The sequence below is a fragment of the Ochlerotatus camptorhynchus genome, unplaced genomic scaffold (genome assembly GCF_037179485.1).
Source record: "Ochlerotatus camptorhynchus isolate MF236.1 unplaced genomic scaffold, CSIRO-AGI_Acam_v1.1 ptg000141l, whole genome shotgun sequence".
Taxonomy (NCBI): Eukaryota; Metazoa; Arthropoda; class Insecta; order Diptera; family Culicidae; genus Ochlerotatus; species Ochlerotatus camptorhynchus.
In genome coordinates, this window is record NW_027040631.1 from 99,144 (window position 1) to 115,894 (window position 16,751).

The window sequence follows — 16,751 nt, forward strand, 5'->3', positions numbered from 1 at the left end:
TTCAAATGATCGATGCATATTTTCGAAATTGTCGCTTTTTGAAGTCAGAGATTTGCTAATTTTCCAAGCCACTGGATCTGGGTCAAAGTCATATTCGTACAAGTATTTTTCTGACAATTGGCGACCTTGATGGAGCAAAAGAAAGCAAAAGAAAGTACAAGACATAATGCCATTATGGTGTTCAAGGACTCCGGGACAATAAAGAAGGTGGTGGTACTTATGCCGACCGCCTTTCGGCAGGACCTTGCTCACCAGCCGCCCTCCTTTGGTGGTTGAACGCCGCTCTAGAGAGGGACGATGGATTAATGCGCATATGATTAAGCTTTCGGTGAGCTGAGATTGACCGGGCCCGGTTCTTCGGTTCAGCACGGTTACTGCTGCAGTAGAAGAAGGTTACGAATGACGACGACTAGGACGACGGTAGTTTCGGGTGTTGCTTCTTGAATTTCCATAGACTCGTGACTTGCTGGCCACGTGGCTTGCAGTAACAGTTAGTGAAGTGGCAAACGGTGTCAGTTCGGTTAACGGTGAGGTGCGGTGATCTGCAAAATTGGACACGACACATTCAACGACGGTGAACGAGGTTAAAGGTAATTAAGTTAATTCTTTTTAACAGCTAATACTAAAGATTCACGACTGGACTGTGGAAACAAATTCATCGTAGAGCGCATGCTTTAATTGGTGAGCGGTTTACGGAAGCCTTTTATGCTCAAAATTTGAATTTTCTCAAACGATGACGAAATTGACGAATTTCAATTTCATTTCAAAATACAAGCTTTAACGGCGCCGGTGGTGTAGTGGTAAGCGTGATTACCTATCACCCCAGCAGGCCTGGGTTCAATCCCAGTCGGCGCCGCCGGGATGTTCTGAGGCATAACATCTCTGATCACGCCTTCCTTCGGATGGGAAGTAAAGCCGTTGGTCCCCGGTTCATGAGTTGATGGGTCGATAGGTAGGGTCCAGGTGTGGGAGCTGCCTTCCTGGCACGTCGGTAGCATTGGTGCTCAGCACGGAAAACAAGATCGACGGAAAAAACAAACCAAAGGAAAAAGAAAAAAAAAAAAAAAATACAAGCTTTGGGGGGATTGGCTCTTAGATTCCAATGAAACTTTGTGGATGAATGGATTTCATCTACCAATTTTGCATGCATGTTTTCGTTGAACATAAATGTCTGTACTACTATAGTATTTGAAAAGGGTGTTTTGTCAAGAAACGTAAAATCACAATTCATAGATTCTTCAAATTGTATCGAACCTCTCAACGGAATCTCGTATGAACTTACTGTCAGCCTCAGAAGGTGTCATCAATGATGATCATCAAAAATTGGGATTGAGTTGGTGAAAAACTTCCGAAGCTTTTTCCAGCAAAAACCCAATAAATACTTCAAAAATTAGTATTTCAAAACTTGCTCCGATTAATTCATTTATTCAAGCAGTATCTCATTTCTTTCGTTCGAAAACTTATTTTGAAAAACATCACATTTTTTTTCGACTAGCAACCGGCAAAACGACTAGCCGACATATCATAATATGTTCGACCCAAGGGGTGGTCACTAGACTGATGCAAAATTTGAAATTTTTGCTCCACAGTGTTCAAACGGTTTCACATCGGGTCCTGATTAGCCTCCGAAAGTTTAAACTCATTTGATAAGAAACTGACTTGGCACAAACCATTTGAAGTTTATATGGAAATTACTATGGGAAAACAAAACTTTTTGTTCATTGTCTTCTAGCATTTTTACATATTGTACTGTTAACCAATTCTATTGCTATTCTCATGGGAATTTTTATCAGCTACAACTTGGCAGAAGCTCATTTTTCAGCCAAACGTCAAATTAAATAGTTATTAATTGTTTAAGAGACTGATAATCTTATGGCAAGATTAAGGAACTGTATTGTGGGCAACACTGTATTCTGCAGTGTGACATAGTCGACATAGTAGCCATGATTTTTGTCCTCTATTCTACGCGCCATAAACATCAATGTTGCCTGCTGAACAGTTGATTGAGCATAATCATAAGACATCAGTGACTTGAAACATTAATAACTTTTGTTCCTAACATTTGATCGAAAAGTAGTCTTCAACAAAGTTGTAGCTGAGAAAATTTTCAACAAGCTCAGCTATCATTTTCTAAAGTAGAGTGAACTGGTGAGTTTTGAGAGTTATGAACCGAAATTATGGTTTCTCCATAGTAATTCCTATATAAACTTCAAATGGTTTGTGCAAAGTCAGTTTCTCACTAAATGAGTTCAAATTTTGGGAGGCTAATCAGGGCCCAATTTGGAACCGTTTGAGCACTGTGGAGCGAAAATTTCAAATTTTGCATCAGTCTAGTGGTCACTCTACACACTTATTTGACGCCAGCTATTTTCTCAGTCTGCATCACGTGTGCCGAAACTGTGTCAGCAGTGCCGACCCCAAGGGGTAATCAACTCTGCACACTGTGCCGAAACACAGCATGGCACACTGTTCGGTACGTTAGGGCACACGTTGACAAGTACAACGCAAACAATGTAAATTGGTATCACTCTCGTTGTTGACGTGAGTGTTGACGTTTTACCAATCGTTGCTAATACCACAGAGAACAGACGCACAACTTCCACCAGAAACTTGTGTAAAGATAAGTGGGAACGTCGCCGTTACGTAGCGCTAGCATCTCCTGATTTCCCCAATAAATGTTCCACTTTCGACCAATTTGGTGCTAGTATCGATAAATTTTCGGCTGCCGGCACTCAATGTCTAGTATAAGTTGTGCAGCGCCAGCGCTATCATGTTGTTAAAGAGGGTTTTTATGAGGGGAAGTCGACGTTGGTGGCGCTTAAATCGAATAGGAATCTTTACACAAGTTTTTACAGAAATTTAGTTCGAGCCTCAACGTCTGTTCTCTGTGCTAATACATCGTTCTCATTACGCTCTATATCACGTGATAGAACGAGATGATATCGATATCAAGTTGAGATGTTCACATTACGGTGACTTGATATAATTTCTCATTTATGACAGTGAGAAAAAAGAAAATCTTTGTTATTGTTTGCATGTGTAGCATCAGGGATTTGAGTTTGCTGTAGAAACCTATCCTGACGGTGGTATCGGGTGGAAGTTTTCAGAGCGCACGAAGCCAGTACCGAAGAGATCCAGATACTTTTGACCAATGAGTGTCGGAATATTTGCTACAGTCTGAACAGTTTCATATCATACAAATGGAAAGCTGTTCAACGCTGCATTTTCACTTTCAAAACGATGGCTTCCTGGATCAGAACATTGCGTCAATTTTGCAGGCTACACAGGACAGCCAGAGCAAGGTAAAGAAAGCTCGCATGAACATTCTTTAAATGCGGATCTTTTTAGTATCCACGAACGTCCGAGGGCGAAACTACATGCGCAGCGCTCAGCACCATTGATTACAGTTGGATCACGTCATTAGCCTTGATGTTGATGACTTCCCATCGGGAGAGCTTCTTGATTTCTTCTTACGGTACCTGGAAAGTCGACACAAAACGGCGTCCGTTTGGTTGGGTATCAGAGAAAATCATTGATTTGATAAGGATGAATACTTTGTTTACTCCAATGTAACACCCAATAAGTTCGAGGATTGTGATATGCCACATGCCTTTCAATCTAAACAAACTCAGTCCATTTAATTTGATTCGCAGCGAAACCCCTATGGCTTGTGATTTTGTCCAGAACAGCTTATATTTCAAGTTCTTCCACACCATAGTTGGTCGATACGGCAGTCAAGACGACCGTAACGGATTACATCCAACGAGGGTTCGAAATGCGATTGGAAAAAATCGTTGAGTTTGCCTTTGGTGTAAACAGCTTGGATCATGGAATTCATAAACAAACCGATAGACATTGAACGTCATTCTAGTACTACACAATGTTTGTTTTGATTCGCTATGAAAGTTTGGCAGATAAAATGAGGGGTTCGTGGATTTTCCTATGTTTCGAGGGGTGCATCGATTAGCTAGAGACCGAAGATAGTACCAGAGCTGAGCCAAAAAGTTGAGCACTTTTCTTCGGGACCTACTAGCCTTAGAGTTACCTCTATGGTAATAACATGGGAAACAGACGCTGTTGTGAGCCGCTCCTCCTGGAGAACAGACGCTCAGGCTTGCCGAAGTAAACCCCCCCTTCCCTGTCAGCCTATGACCAAAGTTCCCACCGGGGTTGGTTACCCGATCTTCCCTAAGGTTGCGCACAGTTCCCGGCAGGTAACACGGGGAGATAGGGATAGGAGTTGCTGGGAAGAAGCTAGTGATCTCAATGGGATCTGTATTGCGCATTACCCAGCATTTAGCAACATCCTGCATTCTGCGATGGTCAAATTTACATTTGGAACGAAGGTTAGGGCAGGATATTCTAAGAGAGTCGAGCTACATTTACAAGTTTGCTATGTAGAATGACTGATTAATGTACATCAGCCTAACGTACTTGCACATGACCCAGCACCGAATAATCAATAAATACAAAAAGCTAATCATAGGGGTCTTCGGCTAATATTGGTTTTGCCGAGGATCTTCCGGAATTGAATGCATCTCGTTTCCCCTGAGCTTTTCCTCAGATATTCTTGATTGTCATTTACGCCTATTCTACACGGCGAATGAGAACGACTCAAATTTGAGTTTAGTTCACTCATAATCGCCAAAAGTGCAGGAACTCAGCGATGAGTTAATTTGCCTCATGTTTTTCCAGGTTTTTCCAGGGAAAAATTCCCGATTTTGAGAAAAGTAAAGATTGGATTCACTCAGTCTATTGGTACTAATCCGAGACTGAATAAAATTTTCGTCAATTTCCTCATTTTCCGGCAGATTTTTTAGGTTTTCCACAGGAAACCATGAGACAAATTTTGCTCATCGCTGAGTTCCTGCACTTTTGGCGATTATGAGTGAACTAAACTCAAATTTGAGTCGTTCTCATTCGCCGTGTACCAAACGTGTAACCAACCGGTGGAAACTAGCGATTCTAAATTGGCTCACTACTTGACTAGCCTATTGGTCCCAAGCAAATCGTACCCTATTCTAGTCGAAATTCTAGTTCTACACTATGTTTGCTTTGATTCGCAATGAAAATTTTATGGATAAAATGAGGGGTTCGTGGATTTTCCTATGTTTCGAGGGGTTCATCGTCTAGTCTTAGAGTTACTTCTATGGTGCAACTATTTGATTTGCACGGAGTGACTTTTGTCACCTCACTATGTACTTCAACTTGTCATCGCAAAGGCCCCGGTGCGATGGGTGGCCTACCGATCCGTTAACTGAATTTATAAAATTTGACTCCCGCTTGTCGACCCTAAGCAATTTGCTGTTTAGCAAGAGCCTCGCAAGACCACATGGGTATGCAAATGAACCAACTTCAATCGACCTATACAGGCAAAGCATATCTGAAACACGCTTTAAATATATTGAAAATCTGAACCCCTCGAAACATCAACACTAGATTGCTGACCAAATTATGGACAAGTAAGTTGTAGTAATAATTGTACAACACAGATTTCCGGATTCCAATCCAAGAGGATTTCAAAGGATGCTGGTGGTATTTTCTTCCTCCATCGATCAGACTACGACTTTGTTTCTGAATCAGTATTTCATCGAGTCAGAATCTTGTGGAACGGTCAAGTTTGCTTGAAACCCGTATATGTTTGATAACTTCCACTTTATCTTCCACCTCCCGTTCCGAAAATTAAAATTTAATCACAATCTCAAAAGTCAGTATAATTTCAGGGTTGCCAAACTCACGGGATATTGACATCTTGATTGGTACACTTTGGCACGTTTGGCATAGCTAGATAACTCGGCACAGATTGAGGTGTGTAGAGTTGAACACTTATGAATAATGCCTTGCTTGGCAACCCGGTATTTTGACACATTTTCAGGGGCGGGATGTGCTGTGAAATCTGCCTGTATAGACCTTTTTGACATTTAATTGTCTTTCTCTATCTAGCACACATGGATGAATAGACGGTTTGTTTTCCCACTAATCTGTTTCCCTCTTGCTCGCACTCGTTCGATTTAAATGGTGCAGTAGTGTGCGCCGATTAAACGTCAAAAAGCTCTATACTGATCAGGGAGCTGGCAACCCTATATCAATCCTATACGTTTGACAGTAGGCAACATCACGGGCCTTATTTAAATACGGCCCACCTGACGTATACATGGTGAAAAGGGACGACAAATCGTGTTATAAGCAGGAAGACAAGAGCAGATGATAGCATCAAAAACATGGCTGCCAGCCAGGCCCCTGATACAGATAATCCATCCACGATATGTAAATAGATAAGGCGTAGTGAATTTGCCGTCTCTTTCATTCTCTCGCTTTTTAAATGATTATACACGAGTGTGACGTCCAAATCCGTCATCCATTTAAACAATCGAAGAACGAAAGAGACGACAAATTCACTGGGCCCTCACCTGTTTACGCTCATTGATTTTCCATTTGTGAATTTGGTTCCAAACATTAACAAACCATCGTTGCTTACGGTTTGTTGTCGTTCGTAACCAGTTGTGCGAGGTAGGCGAGGTAGGCGACGATTGTTCGTATTTGACAGTCACCTTGCATGTTTTTCGAAACCTGAGATGAATCGGGAGTAGGCACAACAGGTTCGAGATATGGCCCTTGTCGGTGGATTTTTCCAAAGACGATCCTGCAACATTCTATGTAGTAGCAACAATCAATACGAAACTAACGATTTTAAATTGGCTCACTACTTGACTAGCCTATTGGTCCCAAGCAAATCGACTAACTTACCCCATTCTAGTATAAATTCCAGTACTACACTATGTTTGTTTTGATTCGCTATGAAAGTTTGACTGATAAAGTGGATTTTCCTATGTTTCGAAGGGTGAATCGATTAGCTTGGGACCGAAAGATAGTACCAGAGCTGAGCCAAAAAGTTGAGCTCGTTTCTTCGGGACCTTCTGGTCTTAGAGTTACCTCTATGGTAGTAGCAGCTGCTGCCGTGGAAGGACACAATCAGGCAAAACATACTTGGTATGTCTTCGAGCAGTTCCAGTCAGAGGCGAGGTCGGATGATATTGTTCTTGGTTCTACAGTTTGGTTCTATCGAAGACAACAAATCAAGAAGACTGGCAACTCTTACATTTTCTCATACGAACGCTATGAGACAGGTACAATCACGTCATCTGCTGCTCAAAGGTAAAAGCACTGACAAACCGACATAACTCATTGAATATTATAAAAATTATATCGATACGGACCAACATGGTTTACCCCAAGCGATCGGTTTCCACGAACCTGGTGCAGTTTACCTCTGACTGTCTGCGAAGCTTGGATGCTGGATGGCAAGTTGATGCTGCATACATGGACTTAAAAGCCGCTTTTGACATGGTGGATCATGAAATCCTGCTTGCTAAGTTGGAGATACTAGGTGTCTCGTCTACGGCTGTGAAATGGTTCAGATCGTACTTAGTGAATCGCTCTGTACGAGTCAAGATTGGCGCAACGGAATGAAATGTTTTCTCAAACAACTCGGGAGTCCCGCAAGGCAGCAACCTGGGACCTCTGCTGTTTTTGATCTTTTTAAACGACATCGCTCTGTTGTTACCATCTGGATGTCGTCTTTTCTACGCAGATGACGCCAAAATCTACAAAATTATCAAAAGCCTCTCGGACTGTTGGGATCTCCAGCATATGCTATGTATTTTCGCTGACTGGTGCACGAGAAATTTGATGGGCCTGAGCATCGAAAAATGCAACGTCATCTCCTATCACCGTAAAAACGAACCAATTATGTTTGACTATGTGCTCTTTGGACGTTGCATTGCCCGTGTAGACATCATTTCCCGAGCCAATCGCCAACTGGGTTTTATTTTCAAAATTGCCGATGAGTTCCGGGACCCGTTATGCCTCAGATCACTTTACTGCTCACTTGTGCGGTCTATATTAGAATTAAGTGCAGTTGTATGGTGCCCTTTCCAAGCCACTTGGATCGCTAGAATCGAATCTGTTCAACGAAAGTTTGTGAGATATGCTCTTCGTTTCTTGAACTGGCGTGACTCATCGAACCTGCCACCGTACGAGGAGCGTTGCCGTCTTCTGTGCGATGGACGGTCGCTCAAGCTATGTTTGCTGGAAAGCTTCTCACGGGTGACATCGACTGTCCAACGTTGCTGGCCCAGCTAAATATGTATGCTCCTGAGAGACCTCTTCGTCAACGCGTATTTCTGTTTTTGGAGCCACGAGGCAGAAATTATACGCAGAATGAGCCGACAATTTAACTACTTTTATTGCGAATTTGACTTTAACGTATCAGCAAATGTGTTTCGTCACCGGTTACTTGACCGTTTTCGTTTCGTTGACCATAACTATTTAGATTAAGTTTTATTCATTAAGACATTAATTGTCAGTTGACTTACTAAATAAACAAATAAACAAAACAAAAAAATTTCTCACTGTAAAACATCGTCTCTAAAACATTACCGCCACCTGTTGAGTACACTGTGGTGGGTAGTACGCTGAACAGATGGCGGTAGTGTGTAAACGTCAAACGTGAGGGAATTGACTATGCACGCCACAGGAGCCGGTACTACCAACTACGATACTTTTAAATTGACCATTAAATGCTTGTTCGATGAACATGTTGCGAGAGTTATGTCTGTTTGTCTGTGGTAAAAGCTTCGAACGAATTTGATAGCACAGATTACATCCTCAGAAGAAAGGTTTGTGTATTTGTTCATTTTTCTATGCGTTGCTTCCACCTTCACTCTAGCGCAGCGCTATTGTATCTGTCGCTTGGATTCTGGAAAAGTTGCCAGTCTTCTCAAGTTGCCAGTCTGTGTAACTTTTGATAACGGAACAGAAGAACATTGAACCGGGAAGGAATAAGAACTTTGTCGATGGTTAGAGTGATAAGCATTGGCGTAGCTAGACAATTAATCTGGAGGGGGCCTAGATAATTCTGGAGAGGGGCCTCGATTATTCTGGAGGGGGCCTGCCCCCCCTGGCACCCCCATTAGCTAGGCCAATGGTGATAAGAGTGCATCCATGAAGTACGTCACGTTCATAGGAGGGGGGGGGGTGGTGGATTTTAAATCTGTGACAACTAATGTATTAAGTATAGGGAAAATTGATCACCCCTAAATTATCTTGGATGAGTATTTCGACAGTGAGCATGCATAAGGGCGTATACGCGATGATCGATTCTCTTCATCGATTTTCTCTTTGCATCGCTACAGCTAAGTGAAACAATTTTCTAGAATTTGTTCAATGAAGAGTTGTAACAGGTTGTATTGGCTATCAAAAGCAACAGCAAACCACCAAATCTAGCGAATTATTAACAAAAGAGAAAATCGACGTTTAAGCCCTTATGCATGCTCACTGTCGATTTTTTCATATTACAACCGGTAATGTTGGGATTGATTGATGCTGAGGGAGGGGTGTTTCTATGCAAGCGATATTGATCATTTTCAGCGCTGCTCCAGCTTTTTGCCTGATTTTTCCATGCCGGGTAGTCGGAATGAATATGCGCAGTCCAGCGCGGAATGACGTATCTACTGCCTCGGACAGGCATTAGAATGTGTGGTGACTGTTTTGCGGAATCCAATCCGATTTTGGAGAATCCATGGTGGGTCTTGGTGGAGATTCACGATTGTGGTTTGTAAAAATTGAATTTTAGCAACATCAATAATAATTTTGAAACATGCACACTACACGGCAAATGAGAACGTTTACTCATAATCGCCAAAACTGCAGGAACTCAGTGATGAGTAAATTTGCCTCATGTTTTTCTGTGGAAAACCTCAAAAATCTGCCGGAAAATGATGAAAATGTACGACCATTTTACTCAGTCTAGTAGTACAAGTGGAGTGAATCCAGTCTTTACTTTTATCATACTCGGGAATTTTTAGTCATGGGTGCCAAACAGTGCCAATGAGTGTGTCCAAGCTTGTTTTTGGCACACTGTGTGGAGTGACAAGTATCCAGCATTCGAGTCTAAAAAAGTTACACGAGCAGTACACGTGTACTGGGAACTTCTTCTATCTTCTTCCTCGCATTTCAAGCTTATTGCTTATCGCATATTACACACTTAGAAAAAAAACATGTAAATTTCGGTGCTCTGAGAGTGACGTATACGACCGTCAATTTTGACATAAATTTGCGTCATAACAGACGCGAAATATAGCTCAATCAAACGTACTTTTCGTCGAGCAACGAACTTTTCAGTCTCGGATTACTTAATATTGCATGACATGTTTGTTTACGTCTCATCTTTTATGTCAAAGACAGATTCCGTCACGTGTAAAATTAGTTATTTCTAAGTGTGTAGCTTATTGCGCTCTTTTAACTTAGTGTTCTAGATGCACTTCCACAGTTATTAATTGAGAGCTTTCGATGCCTGTACGATTTTTGCATTCATATAATTGTGGGGCAAGTCAGTGCTGTTAATTAAGCGGTGAATTTTGACGGTTCGATTGGAATAACTTTTAACAGACGTCCATACTTTTACTGTAGGGCTTTAAGTTTCATCGGTAATCACCCTAATAAACAAATACCATAAACGAACTGTATCCCGGATGGGTAAACTATCCCACAAATGATTTGGATGATACCCCTAACACGTCGTTAAGCTCTATTTTATGGTCATTTTTATTAGGGCAGAAACTCGTAATAAGGCTGTCTACGAGACAGTTGCGATCAGCTGACTTTTTTGTTTACCATGAACTTGTGACAGATCACAGTAGAACTGGCAGTTTATTCTCAAATGAATTTCTGATTTGTTTATGTTTACATTCAGCACCATTAACACCAGTTCACTCACTCTTGATTTCTGGCTGTCAGTTCCACTGAGAAACGTCTCGTGGATCCCCTTATACCCCGTTCACATTACAGCCTATATCACGTAATATAGGCTGTCTTGCAATGAACACTCATACATAGGATTTCCAGTGAAAACTAGATGTATGAGTGCTCATTGCAAGGCAGCGTATATCACGTGATATACGCTGTAATGTGAACGGGGTATTATACGCCTTTTTAATAGAAACTAAGCGATCGATTCAACCTCTGGTGGTGAATTGGAGAACTTTAAAAACAATTTTGTGAGCGAGGTTGTGAGCAGAAATTTTTGGCGTGAGACATAAGCAAACCCCACACACATCAATATATTGACGCGAAGGGGAATTATTGACAGTAATATTGATGATGTGAATTCAGAAATATTGTCAATCTCGATATATTGACGTCAATATGGAATGTATTGACAATACGATTATTGTCAATAAAAGTAATCGTGTAGGGTCCACTATAGGATGCGGAACACTTTTTCACTTTTCCTGCTGAGATGCTTAAAAACTTCAAGCTAAACATTGCATTAGATCCTAAAGACCCAAGCGCAATGACAGCGGAAGCGGAACGGCAGCGACAGCGGAAAAGCCCGATCTGAGTAAGCCTACTTGTCGGATTACTTAGAACCAAATCAACATCGGACTAGTTAGAACCAAATCAACATCGGTTAGGCTTTTTGATGTCATTTGTGACAACTGTCAAACTGTCCGTTTCCGTTCCGCTTCCATCCACATTGCGTTTGGGCCTTAAGTAACATTCTCTTCATCGAATTTCTCTTTCGTTAATAACTTGGGTATAGAACCATTTCTTGTCATGTTTGTCGTATTAGAAGCTTCTTTCATCTCTCTTCATTGGTTGTGCATTGAAAAAGCCTATTGTCCCAACAGCAACTGGCATTCAATTGTTATTAAAAAATGATCGACAATCAAAATTTATGACAGTATATAATTGTCGTCCGTATATTAGGAAAATACCTCAACCAAAGGCCTTCTGAAAAGCGGCTATTCCATTTACCTCAAAAATATTGACAACCTCAAATCAATCAACCCCTCCGGCATCGGCATTGCTCTCAGAACAAATTCAATCACCATAAACCGCTTCCATTTCCATTCGGCTCACCTTGTACGGATGTAGATTTGGATTATTTAACATGGCGAAATCAAGGCCTACTAAAAGAGTGGCACCAGCTGACTGACCTTCCTGTCGCCAGCCTACTACTACCGATAGTTATACTAAAATCGATGACGATTGGTGACGCCGAGAATTTGGCTTCCAGTGTTCCCCCAGCAACTGCTACTTACCATTTGAAGGACGCGAAAAAGCACACTCACTTAATTGGGCTGGCCTTGACGAGGGTAAGGGGGTACCCTGCGCTCGATTCGATGTCGTAGGGAAACACTGTTGACGTTATCGCCCCCTGCGTTGGTACCTGCTGTATGGAACGTGTTTCGTTGGGGGCGGTGTTCCTTTTTCCAATGTCGCTTCATTCGGGTTTCATTAATATTGATTGCAGATGGCACTGCGCTAACCTCGATGAGTTCGATACGTTTTCCGACGGTTTCAGGGTTTGATCGTTAGATTTCCACTATCAAAAAACACGTGCTTCACCTTCTCATTTGTCGCCATGTTTCTTTCACGAGCGACATAAATGACAGCCGAACAATGTTGCCATCGTACAAGTTTATGCGTGCTGCACGAATTAGTTTCCCGAATGAATAAAATTCAATAATTAATCAAATTTGCAAATAAGTTAATTGAGGCAATTATTTGCAGGCGCAACACAATGATCAGCATAGTCCGGGACAATTTCAACAACAGCGCCGTGACAGTGTTGCCAGACAGCTCCAGCGGCAGTGATTATTACGTGCCGACAACGTTTCAAGTGATTCCCAACCAACGGAAGCGGTCCGTCAGCTTGGTTCGGGAAGGTGACGATTCCGTCGTTTTGGTGAGGAAAACACCGCAAAAAGAATCGGTTCTGCTGAAAATTCAACTCCTTGCACCGAGAGAAAGTTGCTGTGAGGTTAGGGTAAGTAGCTCATATTTTGTTTAATGAGTCTTGCTGCGGCGGACGGAAGTACCTTTATCGCGGAAACATGCAGAACGGCTTCCCCTCTAGAGTTGCGTGCCGGTAAAGGGGAGGAACTGGCAGTAATCATGGGAAAATGACACGGCGGATGCGCGCTTCTTCCTGATGTTATTGTTGTTAGCTTAGGGCATCGGGAACCGCCTCCAAACAGCGTGCACGAACACGTGTCTGTCATAAGTTTGTTCGTGTCACTACCACCATAACCAATCGGTGTTTATTTTCCTTGTTAAAAATTGGGTCAAACACCAACTTCCTGGCTTCTGGCCGTGTATACGTGAGGGAGATTAAGTTTCACGATAAATATCATGCTGCGAAAAAAAAGTCCTCTATACAAACTACTGCGCTGTTAGCAAACATATATGCATGGCGGGGGTTATTAAAATTAATTTCCTCTAAACATACGACCGGTGAGTGGTGGAATGTTCCTCTTTTAGGCATTTAGTTAGTGTAGAAAAATGCCTGGTTCCGACGTTAAAAACCTATTAGTCAACGACAGTGAAAATTTGCCTCGTTTTCACATTTGCTTTGTGGCGTCCCCCCATCAAATTGAAGGTCTCTTGCAGAGAATTTGATATTTAATGAAAAACTTATCACATACTTTCACGCAAATGTCACCCGCGTCGTTCGTTCGTGCGAATATGGCGCCGAATAGTAGGCCGAGAACAAAGGATCTGTGTTTTTTTGTTATCAAATTGAAAGTAGCCATTGTTTTTATTTGCACGACACGAAATTGCCTCGTGGGTCCAAGGTGGCTTTGATTTGGGTTTATAGACGTGGCTAAAAAATAACGCAAAATTTCGGTCGGCTTCTAGTGAGTTCAGCAAATCCGCATCACCGTCCGCCAGATAGTGAAGAACCGTAAAGAATGTAAGTCGAATTAATATACTTTATTTTATTGCATATTTTACCATTTTACCACCCACTTGTGGGAAGACACAAAAATCGTTCAGAAGGTCATCCACGAGAGAAAGGAAATCTATCTTTTCTCGTACGCGCTTCAAGAACGTAGCCTCAACTCCAAAACTAATCAAAAGAACCTCTCCTTCGAATCGTGAAGGCTAATTAAATCGTAATTTTAGGTATTCCTCCTACCTTGTGACAATTATGCCGATTCTCGTCAACGTCGCTCTTTCTCTCACTCTTGATGCTCTTGGTTGGGAGCCGAGCCGACCAACATCAGAATGTCTCCTTCCCGTCCCTCGGTGCCTCCAAGGACCTTGCGGACCTCCTGTCAAGCGTAATCAGCCAAAACGGGTAGCAGCGTCGTCGTGGGGGATTAATTTGGAAGTATAAATCTTTCGACGGTGCCCAGGTCTTTGGTGCCGGGTGAACGATTGACCTCTAAACATACACAAATCGATTGCCTTCTGCCAGAGCCGCAGAGTGTACTGCTTAGGGATATTTCTGTCACCAACAATTTTGGGTGGTCATTCTTTATCGCGGTTTCTTGCCATACTGCCGCCAATGGGAGGTTAATGGTGCTCGGATATCATTTCCAGCTGGACGCTGATTGTGACGCGCCACCAGCTTCAATGCGACAACGTGGCAGGTTAATTTGATGAAAGTTTTTAACAGGAACGTATCCGGAAGTTGCAAGCTATTCACCCCTAATCTGTATTCCGTTCGAAACGGATTTCCTATACAAAAACTTTTTTTTAGGGGTGATTACTTTGTCGAATTATAGTCATAGTTGGGATAGTTTTCCAACTAATTATTTTTTTGTATTTGAAAATTGAAATTTGGCCTTATAAATGTTTCAGAAAATTCTAAGGCAGTGTCCCATTTGGAAAATAAATTAAAATGTTCGCAAATCGTTAGGTTGTTGATTGACCAATTTTAGATTTAGCCAGCGCCAGTGGTGTAGTGGTAAGCGTGACTACTTTCTCACCCCAATGGGTCTAGGTTCAATCCTAGCCGAGGTCGGTGGGATTTTTCTGAAGCAACATCTCTGGTCACGTCTTCCTTCGGAAAGGAAATACAGCCGTTGGTCCCGGCCCATGTGTGTTGATGAATGGGTGCGATATCCTACGCAGGTGTGGAAGCTGCCTTTCTGCAGATTCGGTTGCCGTCGAAAGAAAAAAAAAAGAATTTTAGATTTCATCCAACTCTAAATTTGTTTTATCTGAGGGGGGTGACACTTCTAAATCTCAATCCCGAGATGTTCGAAAATCACGCATAATCCAATCTATGTCTGTGGTTGTGTATTCCCTTTAACCCACACTGGTCGGGAGTGATATTATGGAAGAACTCTCTCTACAATGCCGCATTTATGGTCATTGTAGACAGCTTTAGTCCGGGAGTTAGAAGGTGATAGCTCTATTGCAGATCCAGCATATCAGAATGCCTGAAGAGTCACGCCCATTCCGAGGTTACTTTCACTCACAATAAGCCCCGCATGTATGCATCACCGTTATCAAATGGATATTGGTAAACCTGGCATGTATTTAGTTTAATTTTGATATTTAATTTGTAAACAATAATTTGGACAGCTCTCACCATATTCCGCTCTTCCGCCGCCGTTAATTTCTTCTTTTTGAATCCCTTGGACTTTTTCTCTAACGCTTCGTATTTCATTCCATGCTTCACCGGCAATTTCCTTCCGTAGATCGTTCTTGGTCTGACAGGATTACGCCTTTTCCGGGTTTTTCTTGTTTTCCGAGGGAGATAAATCCGCACTAATCCTGGTTCGATGTTGACTCCTTCCTCTCTGGTTGGTGTGGTCGGTTTCATGTCCACCATCTGTCACTGAATTGCCATGGTGATCTGGGACGAGGCTCACGTCCAAAGTCGCTGGTTCACCGAGCACTCTGTGTGCGAAAAAAGAATGAAAGAAATACGAAAGGGATCAGTTTCAAGAAGTGACAGTTTCATCTGAATCCCCAACTAACCATACTCAAGCAAAGTAAGAATATACAAGCTATATTGCGACTATATGGTTACTTGGGTACTCATATGGCCGTCAGAATGGTTCATCGGTTGCGAAGTGAAGTATTTCTGAAAGTGTTATTTCTCAATGTTTTGATTTGTTACCTAAATGTTATATCACAGACAAGCAGACACAACACATTAAACATTTATCATTGTAAACCGTACCGCCATCTGTCGTATACACTATGATGGGCAATTCACTCAACAGATGGCTGTAGTTTGTTAACGTCAAACGCTAGGGAATTGATTATGTGCACCACAAATTGCGGTACAACCAACTAAGAAACATTTAAATTGACCGTTAAAAAGCGATTTCGATGAAAGTTTTAAGAGTGTTATGTCCGCTTGTCTGTGATCATACCTTCACCACAGACAAACAGACATAACACTCGCAACTTGTTCATGGAACAAGTATTTAACGGTAAATTTAAAAGTATCGTACTTGGTAGTACCGCCACCTGTGGCGCTCATAGTCAATTTCCTTGCGTTTGACGTTTACACACTACCGCCATCTGTTCTGAGTACTACCGACCATAGTGTACTCAACAGATGGCAGTAATGTTTTAGCGACGATGTTTTACAGTGAGAAGTATTCAATGTGTTATGTCTGTTTGTCTGTGCCTTCACCATCGACCTTCGAATAATCTGCGAAAGTACTTGCATTTTTCTCAAGCACTTTTGATCAAACTGCAATTACTCTCTCATACCACAGAGAACAGACATGGAGGCTCGAACAAAATTTCTCTAAAAACTTGTGTAAAGATTCCTATTCGACTTAAGCGCCACTAACGGCGACTTCCCCACTTAAAAACCCTCTTTGACAACATGATGGCGCTGGCGTTGCACAAATTACGCTAGACACTAAGTGCTAGTAGCGCCAAGTGGCAATTTTCAACAGAAAATTTATCGATACTAGCGCCAACTTGGTCGA